Below are 19,451 nucleotides of genomic sequence, written 5' to 3'. Positions count from 1 at the left end.
AGACTCCGTCTCAAAAAAAAAAAAAAAAAAAAAAAAAGTATTCCTCTCTCAAAAGAGCAATGTGACTTAAAAAAAAAAAAAGATTTTTAGAAAAATCTCAATAATATACAAACTTTTTACAAAGACAAATAAAACTAATCTCCAGCCACCATGAAGACAGCATTTATCTCAGCAAGCACAAAATCTTCATAATCAAAGTCTTAAGAAGCATAAATTTGGCCTCAAAATAACTTAAAGCTCATTTTTTTTTACCACCCAAGATTCACCACTAAATGAAAAAAAAAATTACAAAGCCACAAATGTAATATGCTCTCATTTATGTTTTTAAAATATGCGCAGGGGCCAGGCATGGTGATTCAAGCCTGTAATCTCATCACTTTGGGAAGTGGAAGCAGGTGGATCACTTGAGCCCAGGAGTTCAAGACAAGCCAGGGCAACATGGTAAAACCCCATCTCTGCAAAAAATACAAAAATTAGCCAGGCGTGGTAGGCACATGTCTACGGTGTCAGCTACTCAGGAGGCTGAGGTAGAAGGACTGCCTGAGCCCTGGAGGTTGGGGCTGCAGCGAGCTGTGATCCTGCCACTGCACTCCAGCCTAAGTGACAGAGCGAAACCTTGTCTCAAAAAAAATAAATAAAATAAAATATGCACAGAGCTTGGAACATAGAATGAAAGTTGGAGGACCATTTTAACTTTTCCCTTTATACCGTTCTTAAGAATCTGTACTTCTGACAATTGGCAGATTACTTTTGTGAACTTTTTAAATCTTTATACTAAAACTGAGGAAAAACAGTTTCAGTAAAAATGAATTTACAACCGAGCCTAATTTAATCAAGTAACAATGTGGGTCCAAATTGGGAATTTATTCAAATGAAGGTCATTTATACACATTTTTACCTGCTCTTAAAGGCTTATACAGTTCATTGGATGATGTCCTTTGCCAGCATTCCTTAAATTTTGCTCATAAATCATTATCGGTTGCTTCTTCTTCATCCAACAACCTTAATGACTTTAAAAGGAAGCAAAAAGAACCCTGAAATGTCATTTCTGGATTAAAAAATTTAATGCATTTAATAAATGTTCATACACAATATAAGGGAGAATTTGGTGAGATGGGAATACTAGGTTAGAATATAAATCGACTTTTTTCTTGCAGACATCTAAGTTATAATGCATTTAACAAAAAGTCTTATAAATTTAAGGCTGAATTAGCTATCACCTTTCTCAGTAAAAAAAAAAAAAAAGGAAGAATACATAAGAGACTATTTACATCCATATATCAATTTAAAGAAAGTTTTAAGATTAAAATAGATAAATAGAAGCCATAAACAAAGGGGAAAAACTGATCAATTACATTAAAAAATAAAAGATTTAGACTTTCATTCCAATATAACAAACAGAAAATTATGTTTAATATATTTTTAAATGCCTTTTAATGTGTAGATAAGATGACAGGATAGTAGGGGGCCAGAAACACAAGAAAATACTAATCTACCAGTAGACACAGTGCTAGCACCAACAATATATGACAATCCCTGATAGCTTAGGACAAAGAATAGCAAACCTCTGTCAAACACCACAGAGTAAATATTTTAGGCTTTGTGGGCCACAGTCTATGGCACATAGAATTCTTCTTTTTGACAATGCTCTAAAAAAGATAAAAATTATCCTTAACTAGTGAACCACACAAAAGTAGGCCACAAGCCAGCACTGGCCCACCATCCATAGTTCACCAGCTGTGTAGTTCACCATTGACTTGCATTGTGAATTTAGAACATGAAAAGTCAACAAGAAACACAGGTAGGGACAATAAAAGGTGAGAGGTCAGATCAAAAGCACTCTCCACACTCAAACTGGTATACTTCCAAATAGATGATTCTCAGTGGATGAATTTTTAAAACAGAAAACGGCCCTACAGAAGAAAACATGCCTGTCTGGACCTTGGCTCTAAAGAAAAAAGAAAAAAAAAAAAGAAGTATTATCTGAGATTCCTGATCAAAAGCCTGAACTTGGGACTAGAAACCACACTATTTGTGTGACACAAAGTCCGAAGATAAATTACTACTATAATTAAAAGATTATAAAAGAAAGGAAAAAACCTCTTAAGTTTGAGGAGGTGCCAGGTATATAATGCCTTTTTATGGCAGAAGCAAACACAAATTCTTTCTAGAATTCACCTTAAACCCAGATCTCAATGAATTCCCACAAATAAATTACAGGAAATATGAATGCACAATCAAAACTCACTGAACACTAAATGCAATTCAGTATTCTGTACTGGATCTTGGAACAGAAGGAGGAACATTGGTGGAATAACTGGTAAAATCGGAGTAATAATACTGTACCAATGTCAATTTCCTAGTTTTAACAAATGTGCCATGACCACGTAAGATTTTAACTTTCAGGGAAGCTAGGTGAAAAATATACAGGAACTTTCTACACTAAATTTGCAAAGTCTCTGTAAATCTGAAACTATTTTTTAAAGTTTTAAAAAACAGTAACAAAAAAACTGAACACAAGAGAAAACAAGCCACCATAAGCAAGAATCAGCAAAAATTACAAATCATAGAATCAAACCCACAGAAACTACAGACATTGGAATTATAAGATAAATAATAGAAAATAAATATATTTAATATATTTCAAGAAATTAGGGATAAATTAAAGGGTTTAACCTTCCAGGTTAAGACAAATTAAAAAGAAAAATCTTGCTACACGCTATGTATAAAATAAATCAATAATTACAAAGACTGAACAGTTCATATGATAGTTGATTTCTCATAGTATACTAGTTTTACACAGTGGTCATTTGAGTTTCATTAACGTGTACTTACTTACCCTTAAGATAAAAATGAAACCCATTCTCACTCAACCAGAATTTCTCTTATGCTAAAGAGAAGGCTCTGGGCCACAGTAAATTCACCAAAGTGATGAATACTAACTACACTGTGAGCACTAGCATGAGGAAGTCTCCACTCCCAATCCCTGCTGGACATCAAGGGATCACAGTGTTTATACTTGAAAAGCAAATCTTATAAAACATACCTCATCTAGGATTTCTCTATTTCATTGCAGTAATTCAGGCAGTTCTTTAATCAACTGATCAACAGTCTGGATGCCTCCCTGTTCAATCACAGATCTGGATTTAGTCAATATAGACTGAGGTACAGTGTCTCCAGACACATCTTCAATTGCTGCTGGAAGATTAAGGGAAGCTAGCACCCTGAAAAAATGAGATACTATGTTATATTGAAGTCTAAAACAATTTAACTCATCAATATTTACTTTATTTAATTTAATCTTCTATAACCAAATCAACAGCAATGGAGTTAGCACCCAGAAAAACTGGATAAGCCCTATCAATGAAAAACAAAGCAAAGATTAACAGAAAAACAAAAAAATCAGTGATTGATACAATTAAACCAAAATCATTAAAAAATTAAGTTCACAATTCAGAATTAAAAGCCAAAAAATAGGCTGGTGCAGTGGCTCACACCTGTAATCCCAGCACTTGGGAGGCCAAGGCGGGCGGATCACCTGAGGTCGGGAATTCGAGACCAGCCTGGCCAACACGGTGAAACCCCATCTCTACTAAAAATACAAAAATTAGTCAGGCGTAGTGGTGAGCACCTATAATCCCAGCTACTTGGGAGACTGAGGCACAAGAATCACCTGAAGCCAGGAGACGAAGGTTGCAGTGAGCCGAGATCTCACCACTGCACTCCAGCCTGGGCGACAGAGTAAGACTCCGTCTGGAAAAAAAAAAAAAAAAGCCGAAAAATTATGACCGCATTAAAATATATTAGGTATCGTTGGCTTACAGTTCAAACTTCTTTCAGTCTAAGTAGTTAAAAGTCAAAAATTCTATCCTAAAAAAGCAGTCTTTTATACTTTTGATTGTTACAGCATCTCTAACGAGTCAGAAACAATACACAAAATAGTTATTTTTTTTTTTTTGCTCTCTTTCAACAGAATCAATAATTATAATTTCACATCATCTAGGCAAAATGTCAACAGAAGATAGATGATCTAAGTCTTCATGACAGAATCTTCATCTGCTCTCGGTTTTGTAGCACAATAACGATTCCTCAGTTATTTCATTTACATGATGGGGAAGGGAGGTACATATCCCTACCTACTATGTAAAGAAAAAAGGCAAATGAAATGATGGAATACAATGAACTCCTCAGAAAATAAGCTCTGTAAAATCTCAGACTGCCTGTTTATCATATGCTAGAGTAAACTTACATTCCTTTCTTGTTCAAGAAAAATGATGGTAAAATCCACGCATTAATCAAAACTAAAAACATGAAAAGGCAAGCCAACCACGAGAGAAATACAGCTGGCCCCTGAACAACACAGATTTGAGCTACGTGAGTCCATGTATACGTGGACTTTCACCTCTTTCACCTTTGCCACCTCTAAGACAGCAAGAACAACCCTCCTTCCTCCTCTTCTTCAGCCTACTCAAACATGAAATAGACAAGGACGAAGACCTTTATGATGATCCACTTCCATTTAATCATAGTAAATATATTTTCTCTTCCTTATGATTTTCTTAACAGCATTTTTTCTCTAGCTTATTTATTATAAGAATATACTATACAATACATATACAAAATATGTGTTAATTGACTGTTTATGTTATCGGTAAGGCTTCTGGTCAATAGCAGGCTATTAGTAGTTAAGTTTTGGGGACTCAGAAGTTATATGCAGATTTGACTGTGCAGGGGGGTCAGCACCCATAACCCCTATGTTGTTCAGGGTCAACTATATTCTCAATTGTACGTATCTGACAAAGGACTTGCCTCCAAAATATGTAAAGAACTCTTTAAATATTAAGAAAACTCAAGTTTTAAAAACCGAGAAAAAGATTTCAATAGACACTTTACAGAAAAGATATGAATGGCTAGTAAGCACATGAAAAGCTGTTCAGTATCATTAGTAATTAGGAGAATGCAAATTAAATCACAGTGAGATTCTGCTACACACACACTAAAGCAGCTAAAACTCAAAAGACTGACGGTACCAAGTATTGGTGAGGATGCAGAACAACTGTATTTCTCAAACGGTGCAGATAGGATATAAAATGGAACAACCACTTTGGAAAACAACCTGGCAATTTCATGTAAAATTAAATATGCTAACCACACAACCTAACAATTCCACTCCTAAGTATTTACCCAAGAGAACTAAAATATGTCCACATGAAGATTTATACACGAATGTTCATAGAAACTGAAACGTCCATTAACAGGTGAAAGAGTTAACAAACTGCTCTATAACCATAAAATGGAATACTACTCCATAACCATAAAATGGAATACTGCTCAGCCATAGAAAAGACTCAAACTGATACACATAATATAGATGAATCTCAAAAACAGTAACTAAGTGAAAAAAAGCAAAACACATTCTAAGTATATACTGTACATACTGTAAGTACTGTATATGTATATGCTAGAATGATTACATGTATTTTAAATTGTATAAAAAGTAAAACTAAACTTAAGACAGGGAGCAGATCAATAGTGGCCAGGGGCCAGGAGAAGAAGGACTGGGAAAGGGGCATGAGAGAATTTTTTTAGGGTAACAGTAATGTTCTCTATCTTAATCATAGTGCCGGTTACATGGGTACATACATTTATCAAAACTAACTAAATAGCCAGGCATGGTGGCTCATGCCTGTAATCCCAGCACTTTGGGAGGTCAAGGCAAGAGGATCACTTGAGCCCAGGAGTTCAAGACCAGGAGCCCAGGAGTTCAAGACCAGCCTGGGCAACAAAGCGAGATCTCGTCTCTATAAAAAAATGAAAAAATTAGCCAGGTGCAGTGGCTTGCACCTGTGGCCTCAGCTACACAGGAGGCTGAGGCAGGAGGATCACCTGAGCCCAGAAGGTTAAGACTGCAGTGAGCCATGTTTAATGTTTACACCACTGCACTCCAGCCTGGTGACAATAAGACCCTGTCCCAAAAAACAAAACAAAACCAACAAAAATATATATATACACACACACACATATATATATACATATAATAATAATTGAACTGTGTACTTAGGTGTATTTTGTGTGTGCAAAATATACCTAAAATTTTTTTCAACCAATGAATTATTTTCTTAGTATTCAATCCATCAGAAACAAAAATTGGTTCAGAACACTAAACGTACCATGTATCTGAGTTCATTTCTACTTCTCATTTCCCCCAAATAAATATCTCTTAAAATACAAATTTTTAGTCAAATATCCTCACCTTGTTTCTATAATTTCTTCCAACCATATTTGCTAGAGCTTCATAAATACAGTGTCCACCAAAAATAGTTGTAAGTGTGTGTCTACATTTTCCATTTTATATAAGCTCAGAAACTAAAATGTTCATAAACTAAAGAACAACCAAACGGAAAACTTTAGGCTCTAAAATTAAGCTCTACCTACCCATTTGCCAAAGTGGTGGCTTCTCTCATCTGAGCAATTGATCTCTTAACAAATCGGCTTTCCTCTGATCACAGGCAGCCAAAGACTGCTGTACTGACACAGGCACCATCTTCTCAAACAGATCTAAGATTAGGAAGAGAAATTACAACAAAATTTTAAGACAAAAACCCGAACTGTAAAAGTGACTATTCATGTTTTCTTTCCAATATTCACATATCTATACATATTTGATATTTAAAGATCAAAATATCAATAGTCTATTGACATTTAAAGATCAAAACTAAATCACTATTTAAAGCACAATGATAAAGAGAATTTTTAGATCACTACATTCACGGACAATGGTGACAATGAAAAGTTTCTTCTTTGAACTTAATTTTCTTTAACTTTTTCAGATGTGTTCATCACTGAGTTTGAGGGATCTTCAGTGACGCTGTTCATTTGTTGATTAAACTGAATGAGGGGCCGGGAGCAGTGGCTAAGGCCTGTAATCCCAGCACTTTGGGAGGCCGAGGCAGGCGGCTCACCTGAGGTCAGGAGTTCAAGACCAGTCTGGCCAACTTGGAGAAACCCCATCTCTACTAAAAATACAAAAATTAGCCAGTGTAATGGTAGGAGCCTGTAGTCCCAGCTACTGGGGAGGCTGAGGCAGAAGAATCGTCTGAACCCAGGAGGCGGAGGTTGCAGTGAGCCGAGATTGCACCACTGCACTGCAGCCTGGGCAATAGAGCAAGAATCGGTCTCAAAAAAAAAAAAAAAAAAATTGACTGAGTGGGTCACGGCAGCAGGATTCCATTTCTGGCTCCAACACTTCCTAGCTATGTGACCTTGAGGAAATTACTTAACCACTCTGTGCATCAGTATCCTCATCAAATAGGGCTAACAACAGTACCCATCTCAGGGCACTTGTGAAAACTAATGAGCCAATATTTGTAAAGTGCTTAAAGAGTGCCCGGCACATGGTAAACACTTTGTGTTTGCTAAATAAACACATAATCACCCTTTCCCAGTAACAGAATTTTCTCCTTGGGATCTCAGCTAGAGGCTACTATCTGCTGTATACATCTACGTATACTTCCCTTCAACCTAAATAATTATACCTTTTAACCATATTGACAATAATATGGAAATATCACTCAAGAAGAACCTAACAGACCATGGGATTATAATAATTTAAACCATCCTTTTATCAAATGACATGGTCAGAACTGGAGAGGAAAGAGGGATACTAGTAACTTTTAAGTCCTCTACTAAGGTTTTTTTAATAAAAAGACTTCCAACCCACTAGAAAATATGCTTACATTTGCACATACTCCAGAAAAAGGAAACATAAATCAATTCCCCACTATGAATGTGTTATAGTGTTGATGTCCTGTGTTACAGTACATGCGTGTCATGAGCTGTCAGGAAATGTGTACACCATGCAGGAGGCTGGACCCTGAGTGAGAATGACTGCCACTAAAAACTGCCTGGCAATGGGAATGGCCAAAGAACTTTTGTCAATTGGTATGTCTAAGATTCAACTTTAAGCTGATTTCTATAGTGAGGTACAATCCTTCATTATTCTAACACTTAGGTAATGAACACATGAAAGAGAAAGAAAGAGAGGAGAGCAAGATTTAGAATCTTGATGAGAATCTGGTTTTTTGTTTGGTTTGTTTTGTTTTGTTTTGAGACGGAGTCTCGCTCTGTCGCCCAGGCTGGAATGCAGTGGCGCGATCTCGGCTCACTGCAAGCTCCACCTCCTGGGTTCATGCCATTCTCCTGCCTCAGCCTCCCAAGTAGCTGGGACTTCAGGCACCTGCCACCACACCTGGCTAATTTTTTGTACTTTTAATAGAGACAGGGTTTCACCATGTTAGCCAGGATGGTCTCGATCTCCTAACCTCGTGATCTGCCCGTCTCGGCCTCCCAAAGTGCTGGGATTACAGGTGTGAGCCACCGTGCCAGGCCGAGAATCTTAAAAATTATGTAACTTAAGTTTCTTCCTCATTCTTTTCCAGATTCTGAATAAAGGGGTGGGTTTGAGAGATGGAAAAAAACTTAAAATCAAAAGGTAGTCTTTGAAATTAAACACCATCATACCAGCCTCTGATTTTCCAAACATAGAAAAATCTTTTTAGCCTACTTCCTTCATTACCAAGAGCAAAACAAACCAAAACAGTAGATGCTAAGGTATAAACCTGATGCCACAAATGATACAGATCCAAACAAACACAAATACACACACACACACACACACACACAGATTCAAAAATCACAACACTATAAATCCTAGGACCGATGAATCTAATTAAATCCCTTTTGTGTAATATCCCTATTAATATAGGACTAGAAGACATTTTACACTCAAAAATCCAAAAGTCTAAATTGCTTCCACATAGTCAAAAACACAGGATTTCCACTAACTCCACCACACTACCATATGTGGCTTTAGGTAGCTCAAAACTGAATTCCAAAATGAAGTATATTTTTGAGAGTAACAACTCCCAGAGAAAAACAAGGGCACACATATAGGGTTCCATGCTCCTCAGGAACTGCTAGGTCTGATCTTGGACCCTCTCTTCTACTAGGTTCGGCCAGGATGAATATATCTGATGAGACCCACATACCTTATCAAGAAATGGCTGGAAAAGGCTAAAATCGTTTCTCATGTTCCCATTACTACAAAGTAAAAGCATGACAAGCTCTATACTTAAGTGTTTTGACTTGGTCAAACGCTAACACTGGGTTTGCTACAGTGTAAAATTAATCTAGAATGTAATCATTGATTCTATTTTCTTTTTATTCTCAAAAAAAAAAAGGGTTGGGGAAGAAATCACTGTTTTTCCATTGCGCAGGTACTTTGTTCTAGAGAGCATGTGTCATTTCTAGGGTCTCAGAAAAAGAACAGATGTATCTATGTGTAAACACAAACAGTAAGTTACAAGTTGCCCCTTAGTACTGAAGGCAAGAATCAGCATCAGTACTCAAAAAAGTGTTTTAAAAAGAGTTAACTTACTCTTACTGTCCCAGGCTAAACGGGCTCTGTCTGGTGCTTCTTTGTCTGCACATGGCCACCCACAGCCTGTCTTCTAATTAAATCAATGCTCTAGCAGCAGAACAAGCAAACAAGTTGCCTCCCATCTACGTACAGCTCTTCAGGATACATTTCCCTTGTTCAGAAGGTGGAAATTCTTGGGAGAGGTGATTTTCTCTGCCTCTTCACAAGAAGAACATGGATACTTGGCTGGATGCAACTCCATGAAGCATAACTGTGTGTGTACACCTCAAAAAATAAAAAATGCAGAGAAACATAGAGACTCCATAAACAGCTGGAATACACAGAAATACTGAAGCACCACTGGGAATACTGCTAAACAGACAGGCAAAATAGGGTCTTTGAAATCATCAATAATACCAAGTTAAGAAAAAAAAAAAGGAAAAAAGAGCACCTAAGGTCAAAACTCAAATTTCATGCAATGAAAACATTGTAAGTACTACAAAAGAAAAAAGGTAAATCTTCTACTTCACATACATAGAAACACATCCCACTCCCCTTACAGAGAATAAAAGATATTATCAATGGAAGAGAAAAATGAGATTTTCAAGGGTGGTAGGTCTAAAATTAGACTCACCAGCCACATTATAGTTAATGAGCACTTACGTAAATGTGAGCTAAATGCATCAAGCTGTCTTTCCAGTGTGGTCAGCTCTACTGGGGGGCAGGGGGTGCTGGGGAAAGAGCAAGGGACCACTCTGCTTATGAAAACATAATTTCTACAAAAATAAAAACATACAGGAAACGAGATGCTCCTTTATTTAAATAATTTTAAACTTCCCAAATCACAGAAACGACCTTAAAGTAGATGCCCCTCCTTTTTTGCAATAAAAACCAAATGACTGAAGTACAGTAGGGAGCAGGGTGTGGTTAAGCATCTGCTCACAAGAAAACTTGTTATAAGTTTGGTGAGGGAAAAGGGAAATGTATCAGCTCTTTCCAATGTCCCCTTCCATCCTAGGTATGCCCATATGCGCCATCAGGAAGCCACACCATCTCCATGACCACTAGGCATTTCAAGGACTGCCAGGCCTTAGAAGTTTCTTCTATCCCCGAGGCACACAGACAATTCCAGCCGGAAGTATAAAGCCCAGGGAAGAGAATATGGCCTATTCCTGCAGCTGCACAAGAGGCCTGGGCTGCGGTCCACTCACAATGAACTACTCAAGTGTGACCAACATTCCCATTCTGGAGATCCCTGCCTTAAAGAAATGCAGACCTGGCTGGGCACGGTGGCTCACACCTGTCATCCCAGCACTTTGGGAGGCCAAGGCAGATGGATCACTTGAGGCCAGGAGCTTGAGGCCAGCCTGGGCAACGTGGCAAAACCCCGTCTCTACTAAAAACACAAAAAAATTAGCCAGGTGTGGTGGCGCACACCTGTAGTCCCAACTACTCAGGAGGCTGAGGCATGAAAATCGTTTGAACCTGGGAGGTAGAGATTGCAGTGAGCCGAGATCATACCACTGCACTCCAGCCTGGGCGACAGAGCAAGAATCTGTCTCAACAATAACAACAAAGATACAGACAAATGTGTAACAGTATTATATATAATAATATAAATATATAATGAAAATACCTACTTTCTTTCTCTTACATACCAAAATATCAGTCATTTGAACAAGTTATTCTTAAAGGACTTCCCTAGAGTTTACAAGCAAGCAATATTTGTATTACACAGAGATCCAAAGACGATGAACTGTTTTCAACAGAATGACTAAAAACTTGGCCCAATATAATCTGCCCTATAAACACTAAAGCATTTGGACAAGAAACGAGTTTTAACCATGAATTAGCATCTCCCCTGACCATAGGGAGCTTTAAAGCATGAATTAAGTGAATAAAAAACTTCACAGTCCATTTTTAATAACAGAAGTTCAACAAAAGATTTTTAACAAAGGAACCTGTATAATTTGCCTTTTACTACATAAAACGTAAAAGCTATTCCTATCACTATTCTTTTTTTTTTTTTTCTTTTAGACGGAGTCTCAGTCCGTAGCCCAGGCTGGAGTGCAGTGGCGCAGTCTCAGTGCAGTCTCAGCTCACTGCAACCTCTGCCTCCTGGGTCCCAGGTTCAAGCAATTCTTCTGCCTCAGCCTCCCAACTAGCTGGGATTACAGGAACGCGCCACCATGCCCGGCTAATTTTTGTATTTTTATTAGAGACGGGGTTTCACCATATTGGCCAGGCTGGTCTTGATCTTCTGACCTCGTGATGCGTCCGCTTCGGCCTCCCAAAGTGCTGGGATTACAGGCGTGAGCCACTGTGCCCGGCCCCTATCACTATTCTTAATATACGGTATTCTACCTACCAAAATAATCAGTTTTCAGAATGAATTAACCAAAACTTCTCAAAGGTTACAACAAGATCTTTGAAACCTCTGCGAAATTCATCAGTTTTCTCACAAAAGATTATCAATTACCTTCCAAAAGTCTGTCATTCATATTTCACCTATTATTACTCATTAGACTTTTTTAAACCAGGTCTTTGTACTTTTTAAGAAAAACACCATTGTGCAAAAGGAGCTTCAGGCAGTATTTTATAAATAGTTCATTTTCTATCAGAATCCATGAAACACTTTCTACTTTAGAAACAATCCTAAGAAAATGGTAGCATCATGACTCACCCAGTTCTATATCCAATTTTCTCAAAAAGAAATTCACATTAGAAGTTTTACCATGTGAAATATGCAAAATTATGGTCTGGAATCTTAAATCCACTGTCACTACTTGATCCAAAACTATTTCAAAAGCAGCCAAAAAAGCAACTGGCATCCAAATGTATAGTCCCAAATATGAAGACCAAATTCTTTCACAATATTAATCTTCTCTGCTGTGAGTGAAACCAGAGTTATGCCATCCAGTGAACAGAATTCGCTTTCTCATCAGTTATTAAGATAATCTCAAAAAAGCTATATGAAACAACAGGAATGAATCAACTTACCAATAAATCATTAAAATATGATCTATAAACTGACCTATTTCCTTCCCTACATTTTGAAGATAAACAAAATATACTTTGGAGTAATATCATTTGCATTTCCACACTGCAGAAAACCTCTCATACAGAAGCAGCCACCTTCCCTCCCAAAACTCTAAACAGAGAAGGTGGTCAATTTAATAGATAGGAACTTTTGCACCTGCCCCTCCTTTACTTAAATGAAGAAAACACCTCATTCTGTTGTCCAGAAGTGACAGTCTTAAGATGACATCACTTGTCTGTAGTGGTGGTAAAGAAAAATAAAACCACACAAAATTATCAGTCTCTAAGAAAAGCTAAAAAATGATATGTTTGCATAATTCCCTTTAGTGTGCGTGGAACACACTACTATACACACACACACATATTTCTTTTGCCTTGTCTCTTCCTCCTCCACTGCATGGAGTTAAGATCAGTATACTTTTCACTATTTGGGAAAATACAAATTATCACATTTTTAAAATATACAGCCAGATACTCTTTCTAGGCAATAAAGACCATTAAAACATTTCAGTCATTTCAATCCACAATTAGTATTTAAGGAATCCATATCAATTTCAATATCTGCCTAAGTAATAATATAATGGGCAAGTTTTAAAAATATGTTTATGTATTGTTTCCTTAAGCTCAGTGGCAAGAACATCATTTTTTAAATCAAAAAGTATATCCCAAAGTCTAAAGAGAAAAGAACAATGACTGTTTGCATCTGTTCAATAATCCAGACATGACTTAACTGAATAGACTGACCAAAACTAAAGATAAGTGTTTATTCTCAAATTAAACATAATGCATTATTAATAAGGCTCTACAGAATTTTTCTCATCACTTTTCAGTATTCTGAAAGGACTCAGTACTGCTACTTATATTTCTCTAAGTACAGAAATATTAGAATCCAATCTTCTTACATCTTTCCATTGACCCAAGCTATTACAATACTTCCCCAACTGAAGTCCATCTGAAAACCTATCCTGTTTTAAGGTAATGAATCACAATTATTCAAGGTGAGAGAAACTGCAGGGGGCAGTATAAGCATGATTTCCAACATAATTCTTAAGATTTAGGAAAATTCTTCCCGTTAGTGTAAGCTTAACCTTAAACTATTAACATATATTTCAATCAAAGAGTCCATAGAAAAGTTAATTGTTAAAGATAATTGAAATTCTTCCACAAATTTAATAATCAAAAGTTGAGGCCAGGCACAGTGGCTCACACCTGTAATCGCAGCACTTTGGGAGGCCGAGGTAGGTGGATCCCCTGAGCTCAGGAGTTCAAGACCACCCTGGTCAACATGGTGAAACCCCATCTCTACTAAAAAAAAAAAAATACAAAAATTAGCTGGGTGTGGTGGTGCATGCCTGTAGTCCCAGCTACATGGGAAGCTGAGGCACAAGAATCACTTCAGCCTGGGAGGCAGAGGTTGCAGTGAGCCAAGATCGCACCACTGCACTCCAGCTTGGGCTACAGAGTGAGAATCCATCTCAAAAAAATATATATATATAAAATAAAATAACTAAAAGTTGAGGTGTGGGATGCACTAAAGTCACTTGGGGAAGAATTCTATGCTACCATTATCCTTATGACTTATTCCAATCAAAAATAATAGAACAAGAAATTTTTTTCCTTTAAATTCATATCCACACTCTTAAAAAAACACAAGTTACCCAAAACTATAAGTCCACTTACTCAGGAGAAACTCATTATTTCAAAATGTATTCTTATCATTTTTAAGCATAAATAAGTAAACCCCTTAAAAGTCAGATTCAACACTAGGGGAAAATAGAATGAAATATTAAACATGATATATAAGTATGACAGGAAAATTAAAGTTATTCTAAGATAAAAAGAGAAACTTAATTTTATTCAGTTTTGCATTCATGGTTGCCATTCTAGTATATTCTCCAGCTACTCAATAACCTTCTTTCCCAAACCTATGCTGACTCCATGCAAGTAATTTTCAACTAACAATGGAATTAGTTAAGTTAGATGAAGCCCTCTTTGTGTGTCTGTTTTGAGTAAAGGTAACATTTGGTGGTAAATACATCTATCTTCTTTCTTATGTCATTTTTCTCCTCTGATCCTCAACATATAATTAACCTTTCTTTGATGCTGTAAAACTTGTCATTAATAGTTACCATAAATATTCATCTCATACATACCACTTCCAAAGCACCTCATAACTGTAATAATTGCTAACAGTTATGGGTGCTTACTACGTGCCACACACTGTTCTAAGAGACTGTCCTGTATTAGTCATATACGAACTCAGTTAATCTTCACAACTCTGTGAAGTGGGAATTATTATCCTCATAAATAGGGAAAGTGAGTCAAGGACAGACTGTGCCACACCCATGGACACATGGCTAATGACTGGTAGAGCTGGCATGAAATGTATCAGTCATATTAGGAGGGCATCACACATCCCCAATGTAAGATTCAATAGAACTAGGTGCCCACCATATACTTTCACCTTCCTTGACTACATTAGGACCAATCTGACATTACCAAGAGAAATTAAAATCTACAAAGCATGATCAAAAGCTCAGGTCCACAATTAAGCATGAGAATATACAGAAAACACGGCTAGGACTTTTGGTAAACACCTGGGCAATTTGCACAAGGAAAGGCATGAAAGGGTGCGTGCCTTGGTATGAGAGCCTGAATACAAGGGCCACAACCCAGTCAACCTGGAAATGTCGCCTTTAACTATCATCTCCTCCCTCAAACTCATCATTGTTTCGTCATCATGTCTTACTTGATTCCCTAAGGAGTATTCTCAACCAGAAAAATATTTTTCACGATAATCCTCTCAACTGATAGATACAAATCTATCTTCTCCAAGTTTGAGCAGCAAGTCAATCTTCTGAAGACCTCAATATCCCCTGCACAAATTCATCAAGGGTCCAAATCAAGAGAACTGAGAGGACCTCACTCTAGAGTATAAAAAATTATGGCAAACGTGAGAGCCTCCCCACTCAATTATTCGATGTCCACAGTAAACTGGGGACAAACCTAACCGTAACACTGGGACAAGGCACACTTCACAGCACACAATTTCAGGGTATATATCTAACTGTTACGTTCGTGAAGAATCTTCCCCTTCTACTTTAGGCACTTTAGACAGTTGGAATTTATTTTTAAACAACAGAACATACATCATTTTTTGGGGGTTAACTTCAAGGATTTTCCTACTGAAAATGAGAAACTTCAGTATCCCATCACTAACTTTTGTATTCACGAATCTCACAAAAAAAAAAAATCAAGAAAAGAAAGGAATTTAACCAACTTTTATATTACTCAGAAAAGTCACCAATGAAAACAACAATATCATAGGCTTCTTCATAACTGTGCTAATATTGGTGGGCAACACTGGTCATATAATTTATGGTTGACTAACTCAACAGTTTCATGTCATTTAAAAACAATAAAGATAAACTCACAAATATTTTCAATAAAACAGAGAAAAGAAATACCTCAAGTTCCACCAGTGCTGCAGTGACCGCGTCAGTTGCAAGAGCACCGGCCTGCAGCTTTTCAATTGCCTATGAAACCAAGGGGAGAGATTATTCATTGCAAAATCACAACTTCCCAAACTTTCCAAAAGCTTAAAGAAGTATGGGAGACACTTAGATTAATAAAAATTGACCACTAGTTCCATGCCATACTTTTAAGACATAAACTACTCAGATTAAAAACAAGCAAGTGTTTATATTCAGGTTAATTGGTAATATGGCTCACTTAATATTATTCAAATTAAAACAATAACATCTAGCTATTAAATGAAAAGTACAAGGAATTTAGTAAGCTTAATTCATTGTAAGGCTATCCAAAATAGCCACAGAAATTGTATGACCCAGTTTGGTTCAAATATCCTGACAATTCGTCTTTTATATAGATAACTAAATCTCAAACGAATCATTTCTCCTCCCCCTGTTAATACTCTCCATACCTAAAAAGAAGTGACTGTGAGTCACAGGGGCGCCAGAATCTGAGGATAAAAGCACACATTTGACAAAAACATTTTGGATACTATAATGTAAATTCTAAATCAAGATGTAACATTATTTTCTAATATAAACTACACAGAGAATAAAGGTCTATAAAATCACCTGGCCTTGAGCATAAATTAGGAGAGGAAAAGAGAGAGAAGGAAAAGCCATTTATAAATGAATTAACATTTCAATTTAGTCAACAAAGAGAAAGCTCAAAAACTAAGAACTGTATTCCTAATTAAACTTTTAAGAAGTGTATTCATTGGAAATATTAAAGAGGCTAAATATACAATTCAAATGTATTAGATTTCTAGGACTATAGTTATATAAAATTTATTTTCAGATGATAGAAAAATTTCACTTTGAAAAATAAGAAAAAATATAAAACAGCTTAGAGAACTTTTAGCTTTATTATTATAAATTTCAAAAGAACAAAATCCCTGTAACAAAATATTCTTATTTATAGGGCTTCATTCATAAGAAAAAGCTTGAATCTCTGATAAAGTATAATCTCTTTAATGTTATGTAAATATCAATGAAAAGAGCAGAGAGAGACGCATATTTACTTGATATACAATATTCAACTAGATTGTATTTGCATAAAAAGTAATGGAAGGTTTGCCTACAAGACTAGTAAGAATCAAAATAAAAAACATTTCTTCTGAGTCCATTCCTGTCCCCACATTAAATATTCAACAATTTAGCAAAACCTCAAAAACCAATGGGAAAAAAGCACAACTGAGTACAAGGGCAAAGCTGAACTCTGGAATGACAATGAACTTGCTATGATACAAACTACGTGATGAAAAACAGAATGAAAAAGTATAGGACAATCTCTCTTAAAAAAGCACCCATTTTAATTTTTTTATTTATTTTTTTCCTTTCATGGAAAAACACACTGACTGCCTTCAAGCTGTTTTCTCTATCCTTCTGTCTACAGAAGTTCAACATCGTTGCAAAGATTAAAAGAGATACGATTGTGTGCCCACAATTATAAAAATACAGACCTTAATCTGGGAAGTGGGGAAAGAGCTAAGCATCATGTGGAGAAAGACACAAAACAACACAAAACGATCCCCTACAAAAACAAGCAAAATAATTTTGTAGTCCAAACCGGAAGACTGCCCTAGAAATGAAACTTTTAAATGTTGAATTTTTTTTTTTTTTTGGAGTTGCATACATTTTTTTTAATCCAAAGAAGTCAGCCTCCTAAGTATTGCTTAAACAGGTTTATCAGAATTAAGTAGGCACAACACTCATACTTTCAGAAAAGCATTTCCAGCCAGGGGAGTAACGTGGCACTCACCAGCATGATATCTGTTTTGCCAACTTGCTGAAGAACGAGTAACCTGAAACGAAGAAGCGAGAATCCCATCCTCAGCCCCCCAACAGCTTCCTCAGCTTCTTTTTCTTCTGAGTCACTCCCTGAAACAGTCGCTGCATCTAAGACCAGCCTCGGGCTAAACCCAGCTGGCCTGAAGGCTCAACTCACATCAAACGGAGCTGGGAGTTGCTTCTGCGTGTGTCTGCAGTTTGAAGTGTCCTCTCCGAAGGTGAAGTGGGGGAAGCAGGTGCCTCTGGGATGAAGTGCAGGGAGGCAAACTCTGGCTGGGTTCCTGTAAACATCCATGGCAGTTGCAAATAATCAGAAGCCAAGGCCAGGCCATCGGTGTGACGCTGCAGGCAGATGAGGTCTTGGGACGCCCCTTGCGTTCCCCCTTCTGTGGGAGCAGGTGCCTTCCCAACCTCAGCACTCAGTCCCAATCTCTCTTCCACTCTCCTGGGTCCAAACAGGAACCTCTCTGTTGGCACGAAGCTTTTGAGGGGAGCAGGCAGGCCTCGGAGGCAGGGGAGGGTCTCCTCCTGGGGAACCATCCCCGTCCAGATGGTGCCCCCAACCAGCTGCGGCGGCATGATCTGGGCGGCTGGTCCAGGGCGTGGGTTGCGGATCGTGGAGGGAAGAGGGGAACGGCAGTCGAGACCCTACTCCAAGTACCCATCAAAGACGTCGAGCTCCGAGTCAGCATCGTAAAGGCCCGAGCCGGGGTCGGAGAGCACGCCGAGGTCCACGAGCGCCTGGTCCATGTCCTCGGACAGGAAGACGCGGCCCACGTTGAGGACGATGTACTCCATGAGGAACAGGCCCACGTAGAACATAGAGGGCAGCAGCGGCGGCGGCACGTAGGGGACCAGGGGGCCCAGTGCGTCCAGGTGGGCGCGGCCCGGGCGCCGAGCATGCAGCGGGTGGCAAGGGCGGCGGCGGCCCGGCGATCCCGGCGAACTCAGCCGCTGTGGCGCCCGGGCGGCCGGCGAGGGCACAGCGCAGCCATCCAGGGGTACCCTGGAGCCCGACAGAAGCAGGGCCGGGCTCCAGATGTCCCCTGGCAAATGCGCCCCGACCCCCGAAATGCGCCGGGCGGGTCACCGCACCCCGAGATGTGCCCCCAAGGCTCTTTCGACCGCCCAGAAGTGGCGGGCCCCCCTGAAGTGGCCGGCGGCTGCCCGGCTCCCTCGAGGCGCCTCCCTGGCGCTCGCAGGGCCTCGCAGAGCCGGCGGGGATCCCACCGCGGCTCAGTGTCTAGGGCCGGTCCCGGCAGCCCTCTCTCCCGCCCGGCCCCGCAGGTCCTAGCGCCCCCCTCCCCCCCGCGCCCCTGCAGGCCCAGCACCCATGGCTGCGGCCGCGGCGTCGCCCTCCGGGTCGCGCTCAGAGCCACTGCTTTATGTTCAAAACTGAAAAGCATAGATCATACACATTGTGTTCACACCCTCTGACAAGCTCGTTTGCATACATGTTTATATTCCTTGGCTTTGGATTCAGAATGATAAACTGCACCTATAGTAGAAAATAAAATCCAGTTGTTAATTGTTAAAAAAGAGACCTTGCTTATGTTATATAAATACTCCAATAAACTGATGCTGTCCTAGTAAAAAACAAAACTATTGCCCTAACTGTATGGAGTTTTATGACTTCTTTCTCCAATGTAAGCCTTTTTAATACCATGCCTTAT

The 19,451-nt window shown here is 38.6% G+C and overlaps 1 pseudogene; it reads right to left on the bottom strand.

Moving 5' to 3' along the window:
* LOC129394016 (dexamethasone-induced protein-like) overlaps positions 1 to 18,680 on the bottom strand; it is a 64,011-nt pseudogene extending 45,331 nt beyond the window's left edge.
* Between the last annotated feature and the right edge of the window lie 771 nt (positions 18,681 to 19,451).

Source organism: Pan paniscus, chromosome 16 (genome assembly GCF_029289425.2).
Source record: "Pan paniscus chromosome 16, NHGRI_mPanPan1-v2.0_pri, whole genome shotgun sequence".
Lineage (NCBI taxonomy): Eukaryota > Metazoa > Chordata > Mammalia > Primates > Hominidae > Pan > Pan paniscus.
Note: the sequence above shows the minus strand (reverse complement) of the source record. Positions and strands in the feature narration are given on the sequence as shown.